Raw genomic sequence first — 25,720 nt, forward strand, 5'->3', positions numbered from 1 at the left:
TCTTTTTCCACTCTAAATTTTCTTAGCCAAAGCTGTCTTTACTGTTCTGATTAAAAGTGGCTTCTTTCACTGATGTTTTCTTCCCTGTGATTATGGTTATTAACCTTCTCTACCCCAAGTCCATTGGGCCTAAAACTCATTATTGCATCTTAAATGTTCTCTTTACCCTACTTATAAAGAAAGCTGTCATAGTGACTCAGTCATTAGGAATTCTTTCTTTATATAGTGACATACCACATAATCATTTCAAACACTTACAGGGCATATGCGACAATTACAGGATGCAAAAAGCAATGAGTGAATTGTGATGGCCACTTAAGGCCTTTATGAAGACTTTTCTCTGTTCATCAGAAGGAGAAATAAAACCCAAGTAGAGGTGCCATGTTATCTGCAATTTGTAGCCTTGTACTGGATAGCATGCACAAGGGACTTCCCAGGTGGCGCTAGTGATAAAGAATCTGCCTGAAAATGGAGGAGACAAAAGAGACGCAGGTTCAATCCCTGGGTTTGGAAAATCCCGCATAGGAAATGTAACCCATTCTAGTACTCTTGCCTGGAAAATTCCATGGACAGAGGAGCCTGATGGGCAACAGCCCATGGGGTTGTAAAGAGCCAGACATGACTGAGCAACTGAGCTCACACACACACTGGTTACCATAAGTACTTTGAATTCCTAAGGAACAGTCTGACTGATTGGGTATCTCAATTTCCCTTACTTTGGCTTTCATATCAATATGTAAATAGATAAAATGTATTTTCATCTTGTCCTGTCCTAGACATTTTTACAGACTTGTCAGCTTTGAGCAATCAAATTACAGTAAATTCAGGGTTATCCCACTAGGCCAGGGAATAATCTTGTCTAGTTAATCATGTTACTTTATTAATTGAGACACACAGATTTTCAAATAATTAAGAAATATATCTCACACAGGTTCTGTGTTAAATGCAATCTAATTTTCTTTGATGATTAAGAGGGCATTTTTACCCTTATGTCACTTAATCATCATCATTAGGAAAATCATTTGCCAGTTAAGCAGGATTTCCAGTCAATAATATGCAGATTAAACAGTTTTTAGAACCTAATACACCAAGCTCCATTCTTTCAGAAGTTTTTCATATTCTCTACAATTTAAATCAAAGATCACATTTCTAAAGTTATATGTCTTCCTCCCATGATCTCCCCAGATGACACAGATTTCTTCAAAGTTGTGTTTTCTTCTGTAAACGAAGGGCCAGGAATAATGTCTAACACATATTAAAAGCTCAATTAGTATGTGTGGATCACAATAAACTGTGGAAAATTCTGAAAGAGATGGGCTTACTAGACCACCTGACCTGCCTCTTGAGAAACCTATATGCAGGTCAGAAAGCAACAATTAGAACTGGACAAGGAACAACAGACTGGTTCCAAATAGGAAAGGGAGTATGTCAAGGCTGTATATTGTCACCCTGCTTATTTAACTTATATGCAAAGTACATCATGAGAAACGCTGGACTGGGAGAAACACAAGCTGGAATCAAGATTGTTGGGAGAAATATCAATAACCTCAGATATGCAGATCACACCACCCTCATGGCAGAAAGTGAAGAGGAACTCAAAAGCCTCTTGATGAAAGTGAAAGTGGAGAGTGAATAAGTTGGCTTAAAGCTCAACATTCAGAAAACGAAGATCATGGCATCTGGTCCCATCATTCATGGGAAATAGATGGGGAAACAGTGGAAACAGTGTCAGACTTTATTTTTCTGGGCTCCAAAATCACTGCAGATGGTGACTGCAGCCATGAAATTAAAAGACACTTACTCCTTGGAAGGAAAGTTATGACCAACCTAGAAAGCATATTCAAAAGCAGAGACATTACTTTGCCAACAAAGGTCTGTCTAGTCAAGGCTATGGTTTTTCCTGTGGTCATGTATGGATGTGAGACTTGGACTGTGAAGAAGGCTGAGCACCGAAGAATTGATGCTTTTGAAGTGTGGTGTTGGAGTAGACTCTTGAGAGTCCCTTGGACTGCAAGGAGATCCAACCAGTCCATTCTGAAGGAGATCTGATGCTGGGAGGGATTGGGGACAGGAGGAGAAGGGGACGACAGAGGATGAGATGGCTGGATGGCATCACTGACTCGATGGACATGAGTCTGAGTGAACTCCGGGAGTTGGTGATGGACAAGGAGGCCTGGCGTGCTGCGATTCATGGGGTCACAAAGAGTCGGACACGACTGAGCAACTGATCTGATCTGAAGTATGTGTTGAATGGAGGAATGAATGATTATGTTCATAAAATGTGTTTTGAGGCATCCTCCTTACTCAAAGGAGAACCATTAACTCTACCTGAGGCTTTCAGTTTTGCATGCTGCCATTCCTAATGGACTATCCAGAGGATTCTTAGGAAATACCCATTGCTCAATTTCTTCAGACCGTTTAGGGAACAAACCTCAGAAATGGTATAGAATTACCACATTGTCTCTCTATAAAGGCTTCTCATGTCAATTTATGAATATCATTTCAATATCAAATATTATCTCATAGAAGTAGTCCTTTCTGCTGACCAGTGCCACTAATGGTAGCCCTTGCAGAAGCAATGTTGATCATGTGATATCTCCCACCTGCCCTCAGTAGGCCCTTCCACTCAATAGTCAGAGCCACCTCAGAGAAGCCTGAATTCCATCGCTTAAATATTTATTTACCCAACTGTACTGGGTCTTAGTTGTGGCATGCGGTGTCTTTAGTTGCAGCATGTGAGATCAAACCCTGGCTCCCTGTACTGATGGCACCGAAGTCTTATCCACTGGACCACCAGGACAGTCCCTGAAATCCATGTAACGGGAAAGCCTGTTTGTTCTTTCACTAAGAGGGTTTAGATTCCAAGCCTCAAGTAGGTAAGAACAATGGCTTATATTCTTCCTTAGGTGGATTTCTGAGAGTAGATTTGAGACAAATGAAGGTAAGCAGATTCACAAAGAGCTCTGAAGCCAGAAATCTTAGATCTGAGGCCTGGGGGCCTAAGAGTCAGGAGAGGATGAGAGAAAACAAAACAAATGCAGCCTTATCTACCCCTCTGGGGGTAATTTGAATATACAATAGCTTTTACACAGGGTTGAAAGTTTGTTCTTTAAACCTTTGGTTACCACCTGCTTCCAAACTGTCTTACAAAATGGAGGATGCTTTTTCCAAAGGAAAAGATGCTTTTGTTTTTCAAAATTTACATTTTCACTTGGAAAAAGTAGAAAGACTAAGAAAATTTTCTATTAAATTCATGAATGTACTACATAACTAATACTTTGCCTCTCTTAACTTTTTGTCTTGGATTCCTCTTCATTCTTATCTATTGACCACAGTCTGCACATATTAAGCAAGACACAGTGTACCTCTGGTATTCCATAAGTGCCTCTATTTTCTCTTCTTTCTCAAACTTTGCACCCTAACTTTCATCACATTTGTTTTAAACATGATGATTATATCCAATCTAGTTTCAAATAGTTGTGACCATTTCAGCCTGTGAGTCTCAAATAGTAACAACTCACTAAGTCACACATAACTTTTTCCTCTTGCACTGAATATTCATTTCCTATGTCCATGGTTTCTTAGAATTTTACCTTAAAAATATAACAGATAGTCGATTTTATGCATTAATTTTGATTTTTTTAAGTACTGTCCATTGCTTCACTCTTGCAGCAAAATAAAGTTTAAATGCAAGGCCCAGGTAGGGGAGAGCAATGCCTGAAGTTTCAAATAAGTAAAATCAGAAGTGAAAGAGAGAACATTACAACCTATGCTACAGAAATAAAAAGAACTATAAGAAAATACTCTGAACTCTTAAAACTCAATACACACGAGGTTTCACAAACAAGTGAAACACATAGGATCTTTAGAAGAGTCAAGTTATTCAGAATATCATAATGATGGACACATGTCATTACACATTTGTCTATACTCATGCTGCTACTGCCGCTAAGTCGCTTCAGTCTTGTCTGACTCTGTGAGACCCCATAGATGGCAGCCCAGCAGGCTCCCCCGTCCCTGCGATTCTCCAGGCAAGAATACTGGAGTGGGTTGCCATTTCCCTCTCCAATGCATGAAAGTCAAAAGTGAACGTGAAGTCACTCAGTCGTGTCTGATTCCTAGTGACCCCATGGACTGCAGCCTCCCAGGCTCCTCCATCCTCCTAAACTCATGATTAAGCTGCAATACAAACTACAGACTCTGGGTGATTATGATGTGTCATGTAGGTTCATTCTTGGTAACAAATGTACCACTCTGGAGGGGGATATTGATAATGAAGCACAGTATGCACATGTAGGGGCTGGAGGGTTTTGGGAAAACTCTATTCCTTCTCAGTTTTGCTGAGAACCTTAAATTGCTCTAAATAAAATAAAGAATTAAGCCAATTCTCCAAAACTCTTCAAAAAAATAAAAAGAAGAGGATGGAACACTTTCAGCTAATTGCATGAGGGAACAGCCAGACAAAGATACTATGAAAAGGGAAACTACAGACCAATATTCTTGATTAATATTTGTGCAAATTCCTTAAAGATTACTCTCAAGTCAAATTCAACAGCATGAAAATAATTATACACCATGACCCAGTGTGATCTATTCATAGAATGCAAAGATGGTTCAACATAAAAAAAATCAACACAATACACATTTACAGAATGAAAGACAAAAACCACATGATCATCTTATGTGATGTGGAAAAAAATTTGACAAGATTCAATGCTCTTTCATGATGAAAAAAAAAAAAAAAATAAGAAACTAGGAATAGAAGGAAACTATCTTACTTGTCTCCTGAGAAACATCTATGTGGCTCAAGAAGCAACAGTTAGAATCCTGTATGGAACAGATGATCAGTTCAGGATTGAGAAAGGAGTACAACAGGGATGTCTGTTGTTAACCTGTTTATTTAACCTATATGCTGAGCATATCATGAGAAATGTCATGCTGGATGAGTTACAAGCTGAAATCAAGGTAGGCAGGAGAAATATTAACAACCTCAGATATGTGGATGATACTAATCTATGGCATAAAGCAAAAAGCAACTAAAGAACCACTTGATGAAGTTGAAAGAGGAGAGTGAAAAATTTGGCTTAAAACTAAATATTATAAAAACTAAGATCGTGGCATCTGGCCCCATTCAGCTCAGTTCAGTTCAGTCGCTCAGTCATGTCCGACTCTTTGTGACCCCATGAATCGCAGTACGCCAGGCCTCCCTGTCCATCACCAACTCCCAGAGTTCACTCAAACTCATGGCCATCGAGTCGGTGATGCCATCCAGCCATCTCATCCTCTGTCTTCCCCTTCTCTTCCTGCCACCAATCCCTCCCAGCATCAGAGTCTTTTCCAATGAGTCAACTCTTCACATGAGGTGGCCAAAGAACTGTAGTTTCAGCTTTAGCATCATTCCTTCCAAAGAACACCCAGGGCTGATCTCCTTTAGAATGGACTGGTTGGATCTTTTTGCAGTCCAAGGGACTCTCAAGAATATTCTCCAATACCACAGTATTGATCAAAAACATCAATTCTTCAGCACTCAGCTTTTTTCACAGTCCAACTTCTCGCATCCATACATGACCACTGGGAAAACCGTGGAGAGAAGGTGGAAATTGTGACAGATTTCTTCTTCTTGGGCTTTAAAATTGCTGCAGATGGTGACTGCAGCCATGAAATCAGAAGAAAATCTCTTCTTGGCAGGAAGGCTATGACAAACCTAGACAGTATGTTGAAAGGCAGAGACATTACTCTGCCAACAAAGATTCATATAGTCCAGGCTATGGTCTTGCTAGTGGTCAGGTACGGTTGTGAGACCTGGACTATAAAGAAGATGGAGTGCAGAAGAACTGATAGTTTCTAACTATGGTGCTGGAGAAGACTCCTGAGAGTCCCTTGGACAGTAAAGAGATCAAACTAGTCAATCTTAAAGGAAATTAACCCTGAATACTCCTTGGAAGGACTGATGCTGAAGCTGAAATTCCAGTATTTTGGTTACTTGAAGTAAAGAGTCAACTCATTAGAAAAGACCCTGATGCTGGGAAAGATGGAGGGCAGAAGGACAAGAGGGCACCAGAGGATGAGATGGCTGGATGGCATCGTCGGTGAGATGGACATGAATTTGGGCAAACTTCAGGAGATGGTGAGGGACAGGTAGGCCTGGTGGGCTGCAATCCATGGGGTTGCAAAGAGTTGGATATGACTGGGAGACGGAACAAAAACAACCTCAACATAATAGAGGGATATTTAGGAAAAGTCCACAGATAAACACCACACTTAACATGAAAGACTGAAAGCCTTGCCCCTAAGATCAGGAACAAGGCAAGGAAGGCTGCTTCTGTCACTTCTTTTCAACATGTTATTAGAAGTTCTAGCCAGAGAAATTTGATTTAGGTCGTACCTGAATAGTCTAGTTGTTTTCCCTACTTTATTCAATTTAAGTCTGAATTTGGCAATAAGGAGTTCATGATCTGAGCCACAGTCAGCTCCCGGTCTTGTTTTTGCTGACTGTATAGAGCTTCTCCACCTTTGGCTGCAAAGAATATAATCAATCTGATTTTGGGTTGACCATCTGGTGATGTCCATTTGTAGAGTCTTCTCTTGTGTTGTTGGAAGAGGGTGTTTGCTATGACCAGTGTGTTTTCTTGGCAAAACTCTATTAGTCTTTGCCCTGCTTCATTCCATATTCCAAGGCCAAATCTGCCTGTTACTCCAGGTGTTTCTTGACTTCCTACTTTTGCATTCCAACCCCCTATAATGAAAAGGACATCTTTTTGGAGTGTTAGTTCTAAAACATCTTAAAGGTCTTCAAACCGTTCAGCTTCTTCAGGGTTACTGGTTGGGACATAGACTTGGATTACTGTGTTTGCCTTGGAAACAAACAGAGACTATTCTGTCGTTTTTGAGGTTGCATCCAAGTACTGCATTTTGGACTCTTTTGTTGACCATGAAGGCTACTCCATTTGTTCTAAGCGATTCCTGCCCACAGTAGTAGATATAATGGTCATCTGAGTTAAATTCACTCATTCCAGTCCATTTTAGTTTGCTGATTTCTAGAATGTTGATGTTCACTCTTGCCATCTCCTGTTTGACCACTTCCAATTTCCCTTGATTCATGGACCTAACATTGCAGGTTCCTATACAATATTGCTCTTTACAGCATCGGATCTTGCTTCTATCACCAGTCACATCACAACTGGGTATTGTTTTTGCTTTGGCTCCATCCCTTGATTCTTTCTGGAGTTATTTCTCCACTGATCTCCAGTAGCATATTGGGCACCTACCGACCAGGGGAGTTCCTCTTTCAATATACTACCATTTTGCCTTTTCATACTGTTCATGGGATCTGGTCCAATCACTTCATGGGAAATAGATGGGGAAACAGTGGAAACAATGTCAGACTTTATTTTTCTGGGCTCCAAAATCACTGCAGATGCTGACTGCAGCCATGAAATTAAAAGACGCTTACTCCTTGGAAGGAAAGTTATGACCAACCTAGATAGCATATTCAAAAGCAGAGACATTACTTTGCCAACAAAGGTCCGTCTAGTCAAGGCTATGGTTTTTCCAGTGGTCATGTATAGATGTGAGAGTTGGACTGTGAAGAAAGCTGAGTGCCAAAGAATTGATGCTTTTGAACTGTGGTGTTGGAGAAGATTCTTGAGTCCCTTGGACTGCAAGGAGATCCAACCAGTCCATTCTGAAGTAGATCAGCCCTGGGATTTCTTTGGAAGGAATGATGCTAAAGCTGAAACTCCAGTACTTTGGCCACCCCATGCAAAGAGTTGACTCATTGGAAAAGACTCTGATGCTGGGAGGGATTGGGGACAGGAGGAGAAGGGGATGACAGAGAATGAGATGGCTGGATGGCATCACCAACACAATGAACATGAGTTTGAGTGAACTCCAGGAGTTGGTGATGGACAGGGAGGTCTGGCATGCTGCAATTCATGGGGTCTCAAAGAGTCAGACACGACTGAGCAACTGAACTGAACTGAGCCAGAGAAATTACACAAGAAAAATAAATAAAAGATAACCAATCAAAAAGAAAGAATTAAAATTTCTCTGTTCATAGACAACATGATCAGAAGAAAATTCTCAATATTCAATATAAAGAAAAAAAAAGAGAGAGAACTGTTAGAACTAATCATCAAATTCAGCAAAGATGCAGGAAACCAGGATGAAAAATTATTACCAAAATATCAGTGTGTCCTACACATAAACAATCTGAAAAGGAAATTAAGTCAACAACTCCATTTACAATATATTCAGATGCTATTATAAAAGACATGGGAATAAAACTGACCAAGGAAAATTATACTTAAAACTATGAAATATGGCTTAAAGAAATTCCAGAAGGCACAAATATGGAAATACATCTTGTGTTCATGGATTAAAAGACTCCATATTGTTAACATGTCTGTGCTACCCAATGGGACCTACAGACTCAGAGCAATCCCTGTTAAAAGCCCAATAGTAACTTTTGCACACTTTGAAAACCTTATCTTAAAACTTATATGAAATCTCAGAAGACACCAAATAGTCAAGACAATTTTAAAAAAGCAAAATATAGTTGAGGAACTCACTTTTCCTGATTTCAAAACATCAAAATGTTTCAGTAATCAAAATTGTGCTGTTTGTTTCTCAGTCAGGTCTGACTCTTTGTGACCACATGAACTGCAGCACACCAGGCTTCCCTGTCCTTCATCATCTCCTGGAGCTTGCTCAAACTCATGTCCATTGAGTTGGTGATGCCATCCAACCATCTCATCCTCTGTTGTCCCCTTCTCCTCCTGCCTTCAATCTTTCCCAGCATAAGAGTCTTTTCCAATGAGTCAGTTCTTTGCATCAGGTGGTCAAAGTATTGGAGTTTCAGCTTCAGCATCAGTCCTTCTAATGAATATTCAGGATTGATTTCCATTAGGATGGACTGGTTTGATCTGCCTGAAGTCCAGGGGACTCTCAAAGGTCTTCTCCAACACCACAATTCAAAAGCATCAATTCTTTGATATGCAGCCTTCTTTATGGTACAACACTCAAAACCACACATGACTACAGGAAAAACCATTATTTGACTATATGGATAATTGTTGGCAAAGAAATGCCTCTGCTTTTAATGCACTGTCTAGGATTGTCACAGTTTTTCTTCCAAGGGGTGAGTGTCTTTTAATTTCATGGCTGTGGGCACCATCAGCAGTGATTTTGTAGCCCAAGAAAATAAAGTTTGTCACTATTTCCAATGCTTCCCCCGCTATTTGCCATGAAGTGATGGGACTGGATGCCATGATCTTAGTCTTTTGAATGTTGAGTTTTAAGCCAGCCTTTTCACTCTCCTCTTTCACTTTCATCAAGAAGCGCTTTAGTTCCTCTTCGCTTTCTGCCATAAGGGTGGTGTCATCTGCATATCTGAGGTTATTGATATTTCTCCCAGAAATCTTGATTCCAGCTTGTGCTTCAATTAGCCAGGCATTTTGCGTGATGTACTCTGCATATAAGTTGAATAAGCAGGGTGACAATATACAGCCTTGACATACTCCTTTTCCAATTTGGAACCAGTCTGTTGTTCCATGTCTGCTTCTAACTGTTGTTTCTTGACCTGCATACGGATATCTCAGGAGGCAGGTAAGGTGGTCTGGTATTCCCATCTCTTTCAGAATTTTCCAGTTTGTTGTGATCCACACAGTCAAAGGATTTGGTGTAATAAATGAGGCAGAATTAGATGTTTTTCTGCAATTCTCTTGCTTTTTTGATGGTCCAACAGATGTTGGCAATTTGATCTCTGGTTCCTTTGCCTGTTCTAAATCCAGCTTGAACATCTGGACGTTCACAGTTCTTGTATTGTGGAAGCCTGGCTTGGAGAATTTTCAGCACTACTTTGCTAGTGTGTGAGATGAGTGTAATCGTGCAGTAGTTTGAGCATTCTTTGGCATTGCCTTTCTTTGGGATTGGAATGAAAACTGACCTTTTCCAATCCTGTGGCCACTGCTGAGTTTTCCAAATTTGCTGGCATATTGAGTGCAGCACTTTCACAGCATCATCTTTTAGGATTTGAAATAGGTCAACTGGAATTCCATCACCTCCACTAGCTTTGTTCATAGTGATGCTTTCTGCTGCTGCTGCTGCTAAGTCACTTCAGTCGTGTCTGACTCTGTGCAACCCCATAGACGGCAGCCCACCAGGTTCCCCCGTTCCTGGGATTCTCCAGGCAAGAGCACTGGAGTGGGTTGCCATTTCCTTCTCCAATGCATGAAAGTGAAAAGTGAAAATGAAGTCGTTCAGTCGTGTCTGACTCTTAGCGACCCCAAGGACTGCAGCCCACCAGGCTCCTCCATCCATAGGATTCTCCAGGCAAGAGTACTGGAGTGGGGTGCCATTGCCTTCTCCGGTGATGCTTCCTAAGGCCCACTTAACTTCACATTCCAGGATGTCTGGCTCTAGGTCAGTGACACACCATCATGATTATCTTGGTCATGAAGATCTTTTTTGTAGAGTTCTTCTGTGTATTCTTGCCACCTCATCCTAATCTCTTCTGCTTCTGTTAGGTCCATACTGTTTCTGTCCTTTATTTTGCCTATCTTTGCATAAAGTGTTCTCTTGGTATCTATAATTTTCTTGAAGAGATCTCTAGTCTTTCCCATTCTATTGTTTTCCTCTGTTTCTTTGCATTGATCATTTAGAAAGGCTTTGTTATCTCTCCTTGCTATTCTTTGGAATTCTGCATTCAGGTGGATATATCTTTCCTTTTCTCCTTTGGCTTTTGCTTGTCTTCTTTTCTCAGCTATTTATAAGTGGTATTAGCGTAAATATAGAAAAATTGACCAATGAGAGCATGAAGATGAAAACATCCTCGTGTATATAGTCAAATGGAGAAAGAATAGTTTCTCAAATAGTGTTGGGAAAACAGAATGTCCACATGCAAAAATAAATTAAGTTGAAACTTTATCTTTCAATGTGTACAGAAATTACTTCAAGGTGAATTAAAAGCCTAAATATATGACACAAGGCTATTAAACTCCTGGGGGGGTGGGGGGAAGCATGGAAAATCTTCTTGACACTCGAGTTAGTGAGGATTTCTTGCATATGACACCACCAAAATAACAGGCTTACAAAAGCAAAAGCAGAAAGATGGGATTATATTAAATTTAAAAACTTTTATGCATTGAAATTGTGTATAAATAGAGTAAAAAGTAAACCTACAGAAGGGGAGAAAATATTTCCAAATTACGTATCTGATAAGGGGTTAACATACAGAGTATATAAAGAACTCTTACAATTCGACAAGGAAAAAAATTAAATAACCTGATTACAAAATGTGCAAATAACTTAAATAGACATTTCTCCAAATATGATATGTAAGTGGTCATAGTCAACAAGCATATGAAAATATGCTCAATATCATTAAGCATCTAGGAAATATAAATCAAACTATAATGTGACACCACCTCATAACCATTTGGATTACTATTATTGAAAACAAAAGCAGATAATAATAATTGTTGACAAGAATATGAGAAATCAGAATCCTTGTGTACTGTTTGTAGAATTGTAAAATGGTGCAATCTCTATAGAAAACAGTAAATATTCCTCAAAAATAAAAAAATAGAAATACCATGTAATCTAGCAATCTTACTTTAGGCTATATATCCAAAAGATTTGAAAATAAGGTCTCAAAGAGATATTTGAACACTCCTGACCATAGCAGCATGATTTACAATAGCCAAGGGGAAGAAGCAACACAAATGTCCATCAATGGATGAATAGAAAAAGTACATTTGGCATACAATGAATGAGAAAGTACATTTTGTATACAATGGATTTTTATTCAGTCTTATGAAAAGAAGGAAATCCTGTTACATACTCAATATGAATGAACTGAGAACATTTCACTAAGTGAAATAAGTTAGCCACAGAAGTACAAATACTACATGATTCCACTAGTATGAGATATCTAAAGTAATCAAATGCATAGAAACAAGGAAGCAGAATTTTTTTTTCTTGTTATATGTGTCTTTTTAGTTTTTTTTTTAATTTTATTTTATTTTTAAACTTTACATAACTGTATTAGTTTTGCCAAGTATCAAAATGAATCCGCCACAGGTTTAACCAAAAATAATAAAAGTGGAATTGTTCACAAGTTCCACATTTTCAAGATAAAAAACTTCTGGAGAGCTGTTTCATAGCACTGTTAATAAAATTAGTGCCAAAGAACTCATTAGCAAGCCATTCAATATCACAGTAACACAAGTCTAAGCCCCAAACAGTAATGCTAGAGAAGCTGAAGTTGAATGGTTCTATGAAGAACTTCTAGAACAAAACCCAAAAAAGATGTCATTTTCATCATAGGGGACTGGGATGAAAAGTAGGAAATCAAGAGATACCTGGAGTAGCAGGCAAGTTTGGGCTTGGAGTGGCATACAAAATGAGGCAGGAAAAAGGCTAATAGAGTTTAGCCAGGAGAACACACTGGTCATAGCAAACACCCTCTTCCAACAACACAAGAGAAGACTCTACACATGGACATCACCAGATGGTCAATATCAAAATCAGATTGATTATATTCTTTGCAGCCAAAGATGGAAAACCTCTATACAGTCAGCAAAAACAAGACCAGAGGCTGACTGTGGCTCAGATCATGAACTCCCTGTTGAAAAATTCAGGTTTAAATTGAAGAAAGTAGGGAAAACCACTAGACCATTCAGGTATGACCTAAATCAAATCCCTTACAATTATACAGCAGAAGTGACAAATTGATTCAAGGGATTACATCTGACAGAGTGCCTGAAGAACTATGAACAGAGGTTTGTGACATTGTACAGGAGGCAGTGATCAAGACCATTCCCAAGAAAAAGAAATGCAAAAAAGGCAAAATGACTGCCTGAGAAGGCCTTACAAATAGCTGTGAAAAGAAGAGAAGCTAAAGGCAAAGAAGAAAAGGAAAGATATACCCATTTGAATGCAGAGTTCCGAAGAATAGCAAAGAGAGGTAAGAAAGCCTTCCTCAGTGATCAGTGCAAAGAAACAGAAGAAAAGAATAGAATGGGAAAAACTAGAGATCTCTTCAAGAAAATTAGATACCAAGAGAACATTTCATGCAAATATGGGCACAATAAAGGACAGAAACAGTATGGACCTAACAGAAGCAGAAGATATTAAGATGAGGTGGCAAGAATACACAGAAGAACTCTACAAAAAAGATCTTCATGACCAAGATAATCACGATGGTGTGATCACTCACCTAGAGCCAGACATCCAGGAATGCAAAGTTCAGTGGTCCTTAGGAAGCATCACTAGGAAAAAAGCTAGTGGAGGTGATGGAATTCCAGTTGACCTATTTCAAATCCTAAAAGATGATGCTGTGAAAGTGCTGCACTCAATATGCCAGCAAATTTGGAAAACTCAGCAGTGGCCATAGGACTGGAAAAAGTCAGTTTTCATTCCAATCCCAAAGAAAGGCAATGCCAAAGAATGCTCAAATTACCACACAATTACACTCATCTCACACAATAGCAAAGTAGTGCTGAAGATTCTCCAAGCCAGGCTTCCACAATACATGAACTGTGAACGTCCAGATGTTCAAGCTGGATTTAGAACAGGCAAAGGAACCAGAGATCAAATTGCCAACATCTGTTGGATCATCGAAAAAGCAAGAAAATTGCAGAAAAACATCTAATTCTGCCTCATTGATTATGCCAAAGCCTTTGACTGTGTGGATCACAGCAGACCCTGGATAGTTCTTCAAGAGATGGGAATACCATACCACCTTACCTGCCTCTGAGATATCTGTATGCAAGTCAAGAAACAACAGTAAGAAGCAGACATGGAACAACAGACTGGTTCCAAATTGGAAAAGGAGTATGTCAAGGCTGTATATTGTCACCCTGCTTATTCAACTTATATGCAGAGGACATCACGCAAAATGCCTGGCTGAATGGAGCACAAGCTGGAATCAAGATTTCTGGGAGAAATATCAATAACCTCAGATATGCAGATGACACCACCCTTATGGCAGAAAGTGAAGAGAAACTAAAGAGCCTCTTGATGAAAGTGAAAGAGGAGAGTGAAAAAGTTGGCTTAAAGCTCAACATTCAGAAAACTAAGATCATGGCATCCAGTCCCACCACTTCATGGCAAATAGATGGAGAAACAAGGGGAATAGTGAGAGACTTTATTTTCTTGGGCTCCAAAACCACTGCCAATGGTGACTGCAGCCATGAAAGTTATATGCTTGCTCCTTGGAAGAAAATCTATGACCAACCAAGACAGCATATTAAAATGCAGAGACATTAGTTTGTTGACAAAGGTCTGTTGACTTTGTGTAGTCAAAGCTATGGTTTTTCCAGTAGTCATGGATGGGTGTGAGAGTTGGACCATAAAGAAAGCTGAGCAGTGAAGAATTGGTGTTTTTGAATTGTGTTGTTGGAGAAGACTGTTGAGAGTCCCTTGGACTTCATGGAGATCAAACCAGTCAATCCAAAGGAAATCAGTCCTGAATATTTTTTGGAAGGACTGATGCCAAAGCTGAAACTCCAATACTTTGGCCACCTGATGCAAATAACTGACTCACTGAAAAAGACTCTGATGCTGGGAAAGATTGAAGGCAGAAGGAGAAGAGGATAACAGAGGATGAGATGGTTGTATGGCATTACTGACTCGATAGACATGAGTTAGAGCAAGCCCCAGGTGTTAGTGATGGACAGGGAAGCCTGGTGTGCTGCAGTCCATGGGGTTGCTAAGAATCAGACATGACTGAGCAACTGAACTGAACTGACCTGAACTCTCGATTTAAAAATGACTAAGATGGTAAATCTGGTCCCATCACTTCATGGGAAAAAGATGGGGAAACAGTGGAAACAGTGTCAGACTTTATTTTTGGGGGGCTCCAAAATCACTGCAGATGGTGACTGCAGCCATGAAATTAAAAGACACTTACTCCTTGGAAGGAAAGTTATGACCAACCTAGATAGCATATTCAAAAGCAGAAACATTACTTTGCCAACAAAGGTCCATCTAGTCAAGGCTATGGTTTTTCCAGTGGTCATGTATGGATGTGAGAGTTGGACTGTGAAGAAAGCTGAGTGCCAAAGAATTGATGCTTTTGAAGTGTGGTGTTGGAGTAGACTCTTGAGAATCCCTTGGACTGCAAAGGAGATCCAACCAGTCCATTCTGAAGGAGATCAGTCCTGGGTGTTCTTTGGAAAGAATGATGCTGAAGCTGAAAGTCCAGTACTTTGGCCACCTCATGGGAAGAGTTGACTCATTGGAAAAGACTCTGATACTGGGAGGGACTGAGGGCAGGAGGAAAAGGGGAGGACAGAGGATGAGATGGCTGGATTGCATCACCGACTCGATGGACATGAGTTTGGGTGAACTCCGGGAGATGGTGATGGACAGGGAGGCCTCGTGTGCTGTGATTTATGGGGTTGCAAAGAATCAGTCACAACTGAGCGACTGAACTGAACTGAACTGAACTGAAGATGGTAAATTTTACATTCTATTTTTTTACCACAATAAAAATATTACATTAAATGTTATTTGTCTTTATTACTGACCTTTTACTGGCATCCTCTTAAATTTTGCACCTTATATGAGGGCCTTATCCTAGTCCCAGCTCTTTACTCCCCTACTAACCAAAGGCTCTAACAGAAGTGGTGGGAAGGAAATTAAAATAAAAATATTCTGGTGGGGCATGTGTGCATGCCTAGTCATGTCTGACTCTTTGCAGCCCCATGGGCTGTAGCCTGCTAGGCTCCTCTGTCCATGAGATCCTCCTGGCAAGAATACTTAGTGGGTTGCCATTTCCTTCTCCAGGGGATCTTCCCAACCCAGGATCCAACCGGTGTCTCCTGTAACTCCTGCCTTAGGCGGCAAATTCTTTTACCACTGAACCACCTGGATAGCTCATATTCTAGGGTAAAAAGAGGCCAAATTTCTCCAAATTCCTTTCATTTCTCTATATATTAAGAAATATGTATACCTGTTCCTTGATAAGAAGGATACCAAGAAAGATACAAACTCCATCAAATACCTCAAAGATCCTGATATCACCTCCTGCTCCCTAAACCATTTAAACAGTAGTGGAATGCTATTATTATTCATTCAGCACCACACACAGTCTCCCCAAATGACCAGAGACCTCAGATGGTCTGAATAAACATCCAAACTGGCTTGTGAAATGACTAGTAATGCAATTCATAGAAATGGTAGCTTACAGCCCAGATAGGATAGATATTCAAACACACAATTCTGAAACAGCTAATTTTTCTATAAGAAGCATACTCTCTAAAAAAACAAAACAAAACAAAACAAAAAAAAACCAGAATGCAGAAGAATGGGGAAGATAATTAGTATTTAATAAGACTTGTTCCACTTCAGTGAAAAGAAGTAAAGCTAATAAACCTAAAAGTAGGTTAATCTTCTATTTTATTCCATAAGCCTGCCATTTTTAAAGTCTTTAATGTATTCTAAAATGCACTCAGAAAAGTCCATCAACAAGATATTTTGGAATATTTGTTCAAACACATTCAGTAGGTATCTGAACACTCTTTCTTATGAACACCAAGGATACAGCTGTGGGGGGAAAAACAACAAAAAACTCCAATTTCTTGAATAAGAAAATACACTAGAAATCGTACTTTCTCTCCTGATTTTCACACATTGAAGAGAGATTTGGGAAACTTGAAAAGGGAATGAAATCCCGCATTTCTAAATCAAATGTCCCCAAATTGTTTACTGCAGACCTCAATTTTACTGTGGTCAGCCCCCTCTAAACTTCATTCTTTGTGGCCTTCAGCCACCTTTACTATGTCAAGCTCTCTAGCAGCAAACAGTGACCTAGAAGTAGTTTTTTTTTGTTTGGGCTTTTTGTTGCTGTTGTTTGTTTTTGGAGGGTTATAAGGCTTTTAAAATTTTTATTTTATATTGGTGTATAGTTCAATATGGTTTTAGAAAAGGCAGAGGAACCAGAGATCAAATTGCCAACATCCGCTGGATCATGGAAAAAGCAAGAAAGTTCCAGAAAAGCATCTATTTCTGCTTTATTGACTGTGCCAAAGCCTTTGGCTGTGTGGATCACAATAAACTGGGGAAAATTCTGAAAGAGATGGGAATACCAGACCACCTGACCTGCCTCTTGAGAAATCTGTATGCAGGTCAGGAAGCAACAGTTAGAACTGGACATGGAACAACAGACTGGTTCCAAATAGGAAAAGGAGTTCATCAAGGCTGTATATTGTCACCCTGTTTATTTAACTTATATGCAGAGTACATCATGAGAAATGCTGGACTGGAAGAAACACAAGCTGGAATCAAGATTGCCAGGAGAAATATCAATAACCTCAGATATGCAGATGACACCACCCTTATGGCAGAAAGTGAAGAGGAACTAAAAAGCCTCTGGATGAAAGTGAAAGTGGAGAGTGAAAAAGTTGGCTTAAAGCTCAACATTCAGAAAACAAAGATCATGGCATCCGGTCCCATCATTTCATGGGAAATAGATGGGGAAACAGTGGAAACAGTGTCAGACTTTATTTTTCTGGGCTCCAAAATCACTACAGATGGTGACTGCAGCCATGAAATTAAAAGACACTTACTTCTTGGAAGGAAAGTTATAACCAACCTGATAGCATATTCAAAAACAGAGACATTACTTTGCCAACAAAGGTCCGTCTAGTCAAGGCTATGGTTTTTCCTGTGGTCATGTATGGATGTGAGAGTTGGACTGTGAAGGCTGAGCACCGAAGAATTGATGCTTTTGAAGTGTGGTGTTGGAGAAGACTCTTGAGAGTCCCTTGGACTGCAAGGAGATCCAACCAGTCCATTCTGAAGGAGATCAGCCCTGGGATTTCTTTGGAAGGAATGATGCTAAAGCTGAAACTCCAGTACTTTGGCCACCTCATGCGAAGAGTTGACTCACTGGAAAAGACTCTGATGCTGGGAGGGACTGGGGGCAAGAGAAGGGGATGACAGAGGATGAGATGGCTGGATGGCATCACTGACTCGATGGATGTGAGTCTCAGTGAACTCCGGGAGTTGGTGATGGACAGGGAGGACTGGCGTGCTGCAATTCATGGGGTCACAAAGAGTCGGACCCGACTGAGCGACTGATCTGATCTGAAAAGTGCAGGAGGATTCTCTTTTCTCCATATCCTCTCCAGCATTTATTGTTTGTAGACATTTTGATAATGGTCATTCTGACTGGTGTGAGGTGATATCTCATTCTAGTTTTGATCTGTATTCACCTAGGAGTGCTAGTGTTTAGTTGCTCAGTCATGTCTGACTCTTTGCAACCCCATGGCCCGTAGCCTGCCAGGCTCCTCTGTTCATGGGATTGCCCAGGCAAAAATACTGGAGTGGGTTGGCATTCCCTTCTCCAGGAGATCTTTCTGACCCAGGAATTGAACCTAGGTCTCTTGCATTGTAGGCAGATTCTTTACCAGCTGAGCCACCAAGGAAGACCCCACCTAGGAGTAACTTTACAAATGATTTGTTGACATAGTGCTTCCAAGAGAAACCAGGAGGAACCACAGAGAGCAGGAAGTGGGATGGAGCAGGGAAAAGAAGCTGATAAGAATGTGGTCTCAGCTGAAGTCTAGACACAACATGAGCCTATGGGGAGCTCTGGAGTGTGAATTTTGCCTCTCACAGCAGTGTGGTCTGACTCAAAGCAAGGGTGTAGGCTTGAAAATTCCAACATCATTCAGCCATCAGCCACGATTCCCACTGACTTATGGTGGGTGGGTTCTGGAGACTAGGGGAGAAGCCTCTTCACAGTTGAGGCTCTCGTCAGCTAAGGACCACTGGAGGATGGATGCCCAAATCCAGGAAAGGAGATCTAGGCATGCCAATAACAGCAACTACTCTGGCATAAAAAGTCCAAGTTTTTCAGGGAAACAGCCACAAAGTGGCAGAGTTTGGAAAGCTAAAGGATGAAAATATTCTTTCTCCTAGAGGAATGTTCTGAAGTGTTTCTTAGTGATGCCCAAGGCCTTCCCAGCCAACCATGTTTTCTTTGATATGTGGCCTGTCCCCATCCATTCTCATATCCCAAGAAATCTTGAGCACAATTATTCAGTTGGTAGTAGAGAAAGCTCTCCAGGAATTGTGTTAGACCCAACTTTAGAGATCTGATCCAACAGATTTCAGAAATCGGCTTCCAAGAACTCTCACCAGAAATCCTGTGGAAATTCAATGTAAAGATCCCATGAAAGGGGACTTTCCTTGGTTGCAGGATGGAGGATGGAAGTCAACCCCTCCCAGATTTTGGTAGCTCCCATTTTGCCCTGATGGCTCAGTGGTAAAGAATTCACCTGCCAGTGCAGGAGACACAGGTTTGAACCCTGGGTCAGGAAGATCCCCTGGAGAAGGAAATGGCACCCCACTCCAATATTCTCGCTTAGGAAATCTCATGGAGAGAGGAACCTGGCGGGCTACAGTCCATGGGGCCGCAAAGAGTTAGACACAATTGAGCAATTAAACAATAACATCACTGGGCTACAAGGAATGCATTTTCCCTTCAACTATTAGCGTGTGCCTTTCTCTCCAACTATTGCTTTCTATGAGAGATTCCCTAGAAACAAAGTTTCATGTTGGGGTTCTTGCAAGTGATGTATTGATGGAGTGGTCTCAGGAGAAACCTGTAAGGGGAGGGGGAGAAGAATAAGGTGAGGGAGGAACTAGAGGCCATATGGGTTCTGAAAAAACAAACAAGAACAATGAATGATCTAGCCCAACTTTGCTACTGTGTAGCAGCATTCCTGAGAGGTCCAGACACTTGCCCACAGCCCCACAGCTCCCCAGTCATGGACCAGGTCTTGAAGGTGGGTGCATGGTTGTGTGTGTGCTAAGTCGTTTCAGTCGTGTCTGACTCTTTGCAACCTATGGACTGTAGCCTGCCCTGCTCCTCAGTCCATGGGATTCTCCACCAAGAATACTGGACTGGGTTGCCATGCCCTCCTCCAGGGGATCTTCCTGACCCAGGGATCGAAGCCAGGTCTCTTAGGTCTCCTGCATTGGCAGGTGGGTTCTTTACCACTGTCATAACCTTGAAGGTGGGCAAGGTCATACCTATTCCAGAGCTATTCTCCTGGTGTCTGTTTTGGAATAGGCTCCCCAGAAGCTGATCCTGAAAAGAGTATATTGCAAGTGTATTATTGAGAGGATGATCTCGGGAAAAAAAGCTTCTGAGAAAGTGAGGGAAATGGAAGAGAAGGAGAAGCCGAGCAAGGACATGGTCTCCTCTGGTGTCTGGCTTAAGGCTGAGTCCTTGGGGAAGCTTGAAGGGAGCCAGAGTTATGTCGTAAATTGAGTCTAGGGGCCAGGATTTTGTCCCGCGGTATCAATCCGTCGTGGGCTTGGGGCTGTAACGAAGGCACAGCTTCCCCGGCATTTGCTGAGAGCGCTGCCTGCGGACCAAGGGCAGAGCTCTGAATAGGAAGCAGCTGTGAGTCATTAGCTTTCCACTTTCGCAGCAGCTGGTGCAGGGGCTGAACAGCGGGGCACCGGGCAGGCACCAGTAACCTTCCACAAATCCTCACGGGCTGCCTTGCGGTTTCAGTGACTGAATGCGACTATCTATCTATAGACGTGCAGAGAGCCTAACCCCCGAGGAGCCGCTTGGAAAGGCACGAACGCAGCTCCCGCCCACAGTTTCCATACGGTCTTCTGGGTTTTTGGTTATGGTTTTTTGTTGTTGTTGTTTTTATCCCCCAGAGTGTTAAGTTTTATCAAACATTTTGTTTTTTAAATATGCTTCTACTTAAGTCATTCCTTAAGGAGCCAACTTTGGAATCCAAAAGGAAGTTGCCAAAAATATAGATAAACCTCTATGTTCTTGGAGGCGATTGGAGGCTTCTGATCGGCTGCTCCTTTGCAGGCTCAGTGGTGATCTGCGCTGGGAGAGCCCCCCACCCGTGAAAGCCCTGCCCTCAACAGCCCAATCCTTCCTCCTCCAGCTTGGAGGCATCATTCCCTGGCTGTGTTACTTGGAGCATCATTCCCTGGGCGTGTTACTATGGCTACCCTCTTCTGAATAGTCCATGTGGGTTTTAAATAGCTTTCCAATCAGCTCTGGGTTTTTTGCATTTTGTTGTGTTTTTCAGCACCCACCAGTGTTTTGTTTTTTGTTTTTTGTTTTTTTTTTTTTTTTTTGGCTCTTATTACTATGAAATCTAATTGCTAGATTTTTTTCTCCCATGAGGTTTTGAAGGATCTTGTTTTGGTTTTGTTGTTAAGAGGAGAGGAAGCAGAGAAGGTATTTACAGAAGGCAGTTTAAGTAGAAAGATGTCAATCAGAGACCAGACCTGGCAACATCCTTAAAGACCTAAATGGTACATTTTCAGACTAGAGTCTGGGGAGGCCCTGCATTCCTCAGCTTTGGGCTGGTTTTTTGGACCACCAAAACTAAAACAATGCTGGGCTCAAGCACACACTCACCATCACAGAAGTCACAGTTACTCACAGTTGCTCCAATTTTTCTGGTTTATATGCTGTTTCATATTCCATAAAGGGATTTGAGCAGCTAGACAAAAAAAACACACATAATCTCAAAAATCAGGATTGAGCCTGGAACACGTGTGGCAAGGCAAAATTGACATTCACTGAGTTACCACTTCCACACATATCACTGAGGTTTTCCTCTGGTTGCAGGAGTCCCCTCTGCTACGCAGGGTCATGGCAATGGAGGTATAAATGCCCCAGCTCCCTCACCTCACAGGTGGGCATCATATACGGTGCTCCTGCCTCTCCGACTCCCCAGGCAAGATTAAGCCCCATGTGCCTACAACTGATACAGCTTGGTACTAGCTTGGTACTGCACCTCCTATTAGCTACTTTCTTTACCCTACTTCATATCCTTCCAATGTTTCCTGGGCTCCCTTCCTAGGTTAACCAGCTGCACTCCAATTCTTATCTCTGGATCAGCTTCTAGGCCAACCCAAACCAAGACATTGCCCAATGACATTGAATGCACTGATCAGAATCGAATATTCAAAGGAAAAAATGTTACAATTTTTTCTATTCATCCCTTTAAAGATAAAATTAAACTGAATTCCTTTTCATGATTGAATGATGAAGGGATGATTTCCTACTAAGGGTATAGGCAATTCCAGGCAATGTATTAAAAGCAACAATCCTGTGCTAGAAACTCCTCCAGGTAACAAGCAAGTAAATTGTTGTTCAAAGAATTTAGGCAAGAAACTCAAGGGATGTCAGCAAAGCTTGGATTCAAAACCTATTTTGTTCCCCCAATTCGGTATCAGTACGACATAGCCATTGATTTTTTTTTAAATTAATCTGTGATCTTCAGTTGATTCTCTTCTTATAGAGAAGAGAAAATGAAAGTGAAAGTTGCTCAGTTGTGTCCGACTCTTTGAGACCCTGTGGACTGTAGCCTGCCAGGCTCCTACATCCATGGAATTCTCAAGGCAAGCATACTGGAGAGGGTAGCCTTTCCCTTCTCCAGGAGATCTTCCCAACCCAGGAATGGAACCCAGGTCTCCTGCATTGCAAGCAGATTCTTTACCAGCTGAGCTACCAAGGAAGCCCCTCTTACAGAGTAGGGGTCCTCAATAAAATATACAGTCTCTCTATATATTCAAGTTAGTTACAAGAAAATTAACCCAGTTTTAAATTACATCAAACACATATGGCTTAATGTACAGTTTACATATTATGACTTTGTATTACAAATACATTACCAAATATATTAATATGACATTTTGTCAGTAGTATCTAGTTTAGCTCTTTAGCTCTATAAACTGAAAGACCATACTAATTCTCTAACTTTCTGAATAAAGAGATAAAGGTGGACTGCTGCTGCTGCAAAGTTGCTTCAGTCATGTCTGACTCTGAGCGGCCCCAGAGATGGCAGCCCACCAGGCACCCCCATCCCCGGGATTCTCCAGGCAAGAACACTGGAGTGGGTTGCCATTTCCTTCTCCAATGCATGGAAGTGAAAAGTGAAAGAAAATTCACTCAGTCATGTCCGACCCCTAGCGACCCCATGGAGCGCAGCCTACCAGGCTCCCCTGTCCATGGGCTTTTCTAGGCAAGAGTACTGGAGTGGGTTGCCATTAATTTTTTTTTTTTCAAAAAGTTTTGTCCTCATATTAAATTTCCTTTTGTTCTCAAAATTTCCTTTTTGTTCTCATAAAAAATTTCCCTTTCTTTTTAACAATGGATCCTCCTTGTCTCAGTATCATATTCCTCTGCTTAAATCACGTGTGGAATGATAAGGTCTCTCTACCCTCTGTGATACAGGTTTCTCCCCAGCAGGATCTCTTCCTGGCACCAACTACCAATCTTTGAAATGTACGGAAGAGAGGCTGGGGGCTTACAAGGAGAAAAGGCAAGGCCAAGCCAGGACCCTACGAATGCTGAGCACTTGAAAGAGAATAGCAATGTTCCAGTTACTGCCTCTGCCCATTTTCATAAGGAAGTGACCCTCGGAGAATTTGCAAGACTGTTTTCATTGATAGTCCCAATTAATGGCTTTCCTGTATCCATCCTCATTCCTCTGTAACTATGCCCACCAACAGTGACTCTGCTCTACCATGAGTTCACACTGGCCAATAAAATTCATCAGAAGTGATGCTGCGCAGTTCCAAGCACAGGCCATGGGAGCTGGTATATACTTGCTACTGGAACCCTGCCTCTGGCATGAGAACATGCTCTTTCCATGAGAGACCACATGGAAGAGAACGAGGGTGCCCAAACCAACACCCATCCACCTCTGGATCCAGAGCTGATTAGCTGAGCAGAAAACAAACACAGAATCATAAAGGAGCCTGATGAGACCTAAAGAGTCTCTCAGCCAATCCCAGTGCAAACTTCCATTCTACACAATCAGGAACTAAATGAATACTTGTCTTAATGCACTAAGTTATGGGATCATTTGTTATGCAGCAATAGCTAGCCAGTACTGTTTTCTTATTCTGAAAGAAACTTGGGAAAACATATTTAATGTCCAATGGGTTTATGATGCCTATGGGACCAAGTTATAGCACCTTAGCTTTACACAGGAAGAATTTCCATCTCATCTTCTAATTATCTTTTAGAGTCTCACACTCACATCTGTATATAAGCGATAAACCTGTCCCTGTGAACTTTTCTCTGTTCTCTGATAAAGTTCCCCTACATTTTCCCATGGGATAATAATAACAATATAATAGCAACATTTATTTAAAGTATGTTATAAACTAGCAATTGTTTTAAGAATTCTACAATTATTGTTTTATTTAATTTTCGCCATACTTTTAAGAGAAAAATCCTATCATTATTCCAAGTTTAAGAATAAGGAACCTGAGGCAGAAAGAATTTACCTTCTGATAGTTTGCCCATGGTCACACGGCAGTGGAGCAGGGTTTCAGTCCTAGAATGCCTGCCTCCAGAGGCCCAGGGCTTGCTTAAATCTTACCTTCCCCTACTCTGTGCGTGGGACGTTTGGCCTCTCTAGCTCTCCTAACAGAGTCTCCCTTACATGCAACTGACTGTGTTCTAGGCAGCATTCAAAGACCTTTACACACTGGAGTATAATCCTCTCAACAGCTCTTATCTATTTTGTTGTCCATCATTATCTCCATTTTACAAAAGAAACTAAGTCACACACGGGTCAGGTTACTCACTCAGTGACACATAGCATGTTAGGGACAGAACTGTGATTCAAGCAGAGGTCATCTGGCCCCAGAATTCAAATTCTATAACATCATATAATATTGCTCTCATATCTCTTGCTCACATCAGCAACAGCCTTCTGGTATCCCCAGGGAGAGCTAGTCCTTCCTTCCATGATTATCCCATGCCTTCTTCTGCAGACCACTGTTCAAACTTGTATTTATGCCAAAACAAAACTTTCTGACTGCCCATCTTCCTGTGAAAGAACTTGCTCTACAAAATTAGGGGCCAAATTAGGAGTCATAAAAATTATAAGTTTCCCTTTGGGAAGAGAATCCTCCCAACAGTCTTGTCTGATGGGGAGCCATTGATCACACATTAACATTTTTAAAGACAAGGAGCTATAGTGGACACTGGGCAGTTGCTCAGGGGCCCTTCCTGGGTTGGTGCACCCATGCCCCAGCTTTGGGAGTGTTGGCCTGACTCAGTTCACAGCTGTCCTTCTCTCTACAGGTTTTCCCTCATTGAGTATGAGCCTGCCGCCCTAGACCTGCCTGGGAGGGTCCACCAGCCAGTGACTGACCAATAGAGAGGCTCGAGAAACTGACAAGATTTACACTGTAGAGCTCTCTGTGGAACCAAGCTTAAGTTAGCATCTGGCTGAGTCTGCATCTTTTTGGCTCTTTCCTCTTCCCTATTTTGCTTCCCTCAATGCTTTATACATTTCTCTTGAGAGTCCTCATTCAGTGAAATGCAAGAGAATCCCCAACTTTGGCTTTGCTTCTAGGAAATGCAACCTAAGACCAGAGCCTTATAATGTAAGAAGCAATTTCACTGTGGATAAAAGTTATGTTTATTCAGGGAAAGTGGTATGTATTTATTTTTTGTTTTTTCATGGCAATGTGGTTGTTACTGACACCTAAGGATGAAAAAATATTTCCAAGAAAAATTAAGTCTGTATCTGCTTTAAGGTAAGTTAGGGTAATAACAGTTGCTGTAACAAACATATCTCAAAAGGCATTGAGTCAAATAAAGTGGAATCTTCCAGTTGGACTTCCAGGTTATCGGACCGCTTGACTACACACAGTCTTAAAGACTTGGGCTCCTTCTCACGCTTTCCCACCATGC

At 41.2% G+C, this 25,720-nt stretch overlaps 1 long non-coding RNA gene across 1 annotated transcript in view; it reads right to left on the reverse strand.

Moving 5' to 3' along the window:
• Positions 1–203: 203 nt before the first annotated feature.
• Positions 204–25,720, reverse strand: part of LOC123464910 — a 116,975-nt gene continuing 91,458 nt past the window's right edge. Inside the window, exons 3-4 of the long non-coding RNA XR_006640014.1 lie at positions 21,416–21,500; positions 204–462 (exon numbers count right to left, since the gene is read on the reverse strand). This is a non-coding gene — a long non-coding RNA (uncharacterized LOC123464910). The remainder of the gene's footprint in view (positions 463–21,415; positions 21,501–25,720) is intronic.

The sequence above is a fragment of the Bubalus bubalis genome, chromosome 14 (genome assembly GCF_019923935.1).
Source record: "Bubalus bubalis isolate 160015118507 breed Murrah chromosome 14, NDDB_SH_1, whole genome shotgun sequence".
NCBI lineage: Eukaryota > Metazoa > Chordata > Mammalia > Artiodactyla > Bovidae > Bubalus > Bubalus bubalis.